Here is a 4,694-nt window from a genome sequence, read left to right as displayed (position 1 = left end):
TCCCCATGGTTTTCCTCACTTTTTGCTGGTTGCCTGGTTGTGTTTTAGTTTTATGTGATTGTGACTCTGCAAATTTGTGGAGTTCAGAGCAGCTTGGGTGAGGTGTACTGGTGTTTCTGTGAATTCAATTAGAATTAGAATACAACAGTCGGCTATTGACGCTATCCGTACGCCGTGTTTTATTATCGTATCCATGCGGCGTGGGGAACTCTGTGCCACCACTTTCCAAAGAGGAAATTGCTCGTTAATCCGGTCCGTATGCAGTCTGTCAAAATGATTTTTTGAGAAATACTGAAAGTTTCAAAGAGATCGTACTGGAAGTAGGCCTATTCTAAAATGTGAAGAATACGACCCTGAGGGTACAAAATGACCCCAGGGCGTATGGATAGGGTTAATGAGTTGTCTTGGGGGAGTGAAAAATAGATCAACTCTTCCCAAGTTCCACTTAAACATTAGGGAGTGAACTGTAAAGAAGAAGAGGTTCTGGGACCGGAGAAAAAGATCAACCCATATGAATATATGACTTTATGCAGTTGGGAGCGCCATAAAACTTCACTAAGTGGGTGGTTGGCAGGTGCTCTGGTGTGGTTTGCTCCTTCACTTCTTTCCTATCAACAAACATCTATCGTCCTGATTTCTCCTCCTTTTTTGTGTTTGTTACTCTCTCATGTTACACCTCTAATCTTCGGCACTTATATGACCGTACTGTGTTACAAGTGCCATAAAACTCTAACGAAAACTAAATAAAACCTTACTAATCAAAAAGATCAACTCGAGCGAGTTCAACACAAGTGGAGTTGAGTACTAATAGTAATAGTGTAATCGCATTTATTTATGTAGTTAACATAGCTTACATGCCATGAAGTATGCGCTTTACAATACAACCAGATGTGTTGTTACCTCCGTGAGTACCGCTGGGTATAAGGCTTAGAGCAGTCGATGCCACGCTTGCCTGTCCCTGGCCACTTTCTCCAATCTGGGCATATCCATGCTGTGGGTGATTACCTTATCCTTACTGAACTACTTGTGTCTCTGTAGCTTCCAGTTGGTCTACCATTCCTTTTTTTCTTTTTTACCGGTACATTCAAATTCATTATAATATATAGGGAGAGAGAATAAAACATAATTATTGCATAGTACTTAGTAGTCATTAGTCCACACCGCTTGTGTTGAACTCATTTGAGTTGATCTTTTTCTCTGGTCCTGGCACCTCTTCTCCTTAACAATTCCCAACGAATATAAATACAAATTATAAGCTGAATTTCAAATGAGATGATGTACTTTTAACACCTCTGACATCACTTCAAGTCAACTGCACCATGGATTGTAAAAAAAAAAATACTTGATCAAATTTGGAATAGTGTTGCAAAACTAGACTCGCATTGTTTTCTTTTGCATTTAGAGTTTCAGAGGGGAAAGTTACACAAAAGTTTATGTCATGTATAGGGACAATGACGGTGGTGAGCAGAATAAATTGGTCTGTTCATGGGGTGTTTTTATGGAAAAATAATGTCAAAAGACGAGAGTAAAATATTTTTTACAGAGAAAAAGCTATGTATATGATCTATTTGTGCAAACAGTTTGAATCTTTATCCCAAAACGGGGAAACAGTATCATAGAAAACGTGTGCTCATATTTGTATGGTCTAGGTTGGTCTATATGGTCGCTTTAACTTACTTTAAGGACAAGCGGGCTAAACCAGATTTCGGAGGTTTCCAGAAATCTTGACCTACACCAAAAGTGGACATTGCTCTACTTACACTGTAGGAGAAGTTTGGTTTCATTGGTTTGTATTATATTTGTTTGTTAAAAGAGAAAACTCTCCTCTTTTAAAGAAACTGAACAAGGGGCAAATACTTTACCTTTGATTTTCTCACAGTATTTTTCGGGATAGCCAATTTGTGCAAGCAACCATATGATATAGTAGTAGTCAAACCTGTCAGTGTCGTGCAACAGTAAACCAGTCTTACGATCAACTGAACCAAATTTTTAAAAAAATACTAACTGTAGACCTATTATATTTCTTTAGTACACCATTAGAGAGAATGTAAAAACTAGTGAAAGTGATGATAGCAAGCGTTACATGTACTTTATTTTTGTAGCAGTCGTAGTGTATTGTGGACACATAAGAGTAAGAGAACACGTGGCATTGTGCTCAAACTCAATGTCACTTTATATCATTATATGAGTAGTGTTTTCAGCCAAATGGCAGAATACACGGTATACAGCCAAACCTCGTTATACCACCAGGTTTTGACAATATCTCTGTCCCCGTCGTACGCAAGAAAAATTCTGAAATTATGCAAACTGAGCCCAAAATTGTGAAATTATGCGATTCTGCTAATTTTAACAAAGAATGATAAAGGAAAATAATAAGAAATTATGCAAAAAATGATCAAATTTTGCTAAATTATGCCGGGTGCATAAAACCACAGAGACAGCAAATATACGAAAAGGAATGCCTTTTTATAAGTTTATTAATGCCTTCACATCGTCATCCACCAACTTTACTGTCCAATCCTCATTTAACTATTTTTGTAAATTTGCTTGGTTGGCGACTTGATAATCATCGTGAAAGACGGAGATTGAAAGAGAGAAAGGACTCGGTTCTAAATTAAATACATGTGCATGTCATGTACATGTAGTGTATAATAATATATTATATTCACCAGTAAAAAAAAAGTCAAGTCACTTTTCAATTTTTCTAGCTCAGACCACACAGCAGAACCATGTCCCTACGTAGGGAAGTCGGATCCTAACAGAGGTACCCCATTAAACCACCAGCCCCGCTGTTTCACTGGCTTCATGCTTGTCCCAAGAGTGGCGGTGTGAGGTTCAACTACTTTAGTACCATTACCATACAACCAGTACCACCTTTAATTTTCAATAGGCCGAAAAAAACATTCCGATTCGAGTGATGTACATGTACTGTACTTCTGTACAATGTGGTACGACTACCCTACACATGTATTAGTAATTACTTGCTCCTTCTTTCCTACCAATACTACCATACATCTATCATTCTTCTCTGCTCCTTTTTTGTGTTTGTTACTCTATAACTATTGTAACACATCCATTCTTCGGTACTTATATGACCATATTGTATTGCAATGACCATATTGTATAGCAATGCAAGTGCCACTAAAACTAAACCAGACTTTTAGTTTGTATAGAGGGACCACAGATCAAACTTTTTAAAAAATGGCTTCAGAAAGCAGAGCTGACCTGTTTTTTTATCCTCTAGAGCACAACACCGACTCCTTCGAACAAGTGGCTGATGTACCTCCCTGTTGTAAGCCTGTAGCCAGCAGTCTGCAGACTCCCAACAGTGTTATCTCTAGACATACCTTTGTCCCTTTGCACACACAGACACTTTTTTTCCAAAGCCAGTTCAGTTCATACATGTGATCCAGAGGCCATCCGAGTTCGAGCCCTTCGGTCTGACGATATATGGCAAAGAATTTACAGGTTTTTATCAAATGACTCGGACGCTAATAGAATGTTCTTCGTACCAAACAAGTAAACGTACATTTTGATTTATGTACTATATAATATATATATATATTAATACTATATCGTCAGGTATATAAAGTGGAAGGCAGTCAACTCCAGTCTTGCCTGTTTCTTGCCACCTTCTGAGGCTTGGCATATCCAGGCCCTGAGCGATTGCTTCATCCCTAATTGTTCCTCTGTCTGTAACTTCCAGTAGGTCTACCTCTTTTTCCTTTTCCAGCGGATTTCCAATACCATGTCTAATTCTAATAAGGCAATTTTGTCTTCGGAATGTTCATGCATACGTAATTTTAATCAAATTCGTGTGTCCTACAAGCAAAAACAAAGCTTAACCACTCAAGAGAGCTTTAAACTTACACGAGAACACAAGCACTATTCACAGACAAAAAAATGCGATTGTCACGGCCAACCAAGGCTGGAAGAATACATCCCAGCAGAAAGAATGAGATAAAAATTCTCCAGATTCAGGCAGGTCTCTTTCGGGCAACAACGAAGTGCCTACCTGCTGCACCACAGATACCGGTGCTCTATTCATCGTGATCCGCTACCAATTACGATCAGCACCATCTTTACCATTTACTGACATTGACAGAAATTGTCTTTCATCCTGGAGACATATTTCTCAACATTAGAATCTACTCACATTGTACTACTTTAGCACTACCATTTTCATCATGCAGGTTTTGGCGTTTGTTTCATTTCCACCATTGACCGACACTTAACAATCAAAGAAAAAGTTATCCAGAGGCTAAAAAGGAAGAGAACCTGAAGGTTTCCAGATGGCCAATCCAGTGTTTGAACCAGTACATGTTCTGACATTTGAGGTGAGGTAGACCTCTAAACTCTAAAGAGCTTTTATTTCTAGCACCACAGGCATTCTTTTTTAACTGCACTGGCATTGATTAGTCCCACACAAATGAATACGAGATTCAATCCTCTGCACTTTGTTGTTCTAAAAACAACACTGGTTTCCAATGTATGTAAAATGAGAAAATTATAATATAGCCAACTAAACAGAAGAACGAGAGAAGACAGTACCAAAGTACACATAAACTACCCTACCCATATATATATATATATAAAAACTATAGGGGCCAAAACTGGAGATTCCCTCATTTTGCAAATAGAACTTTGTACATGTAATTCAGACCTTGGCAGGTTTTGTTGAAAACTAACTGTGC

Source organism: Aplysia californica, unplaced genomic scaffold (assembly GCF_000002075.1).
Source record: "Aplysia californica isolate F4 #8 unplaced genomic scaffold, AplCal3.0 scaffold00304, whole genome shotgun sequence".
Taxonomy (NCBI): Eukaryota; Metazoa; Mollusca; class Gastropoda; order Aplysiida; family Aplysiidae; genus Aplysia; species Aplysia californica.
Note: the sequence above shows the minus strand (reverse complement) of the source record.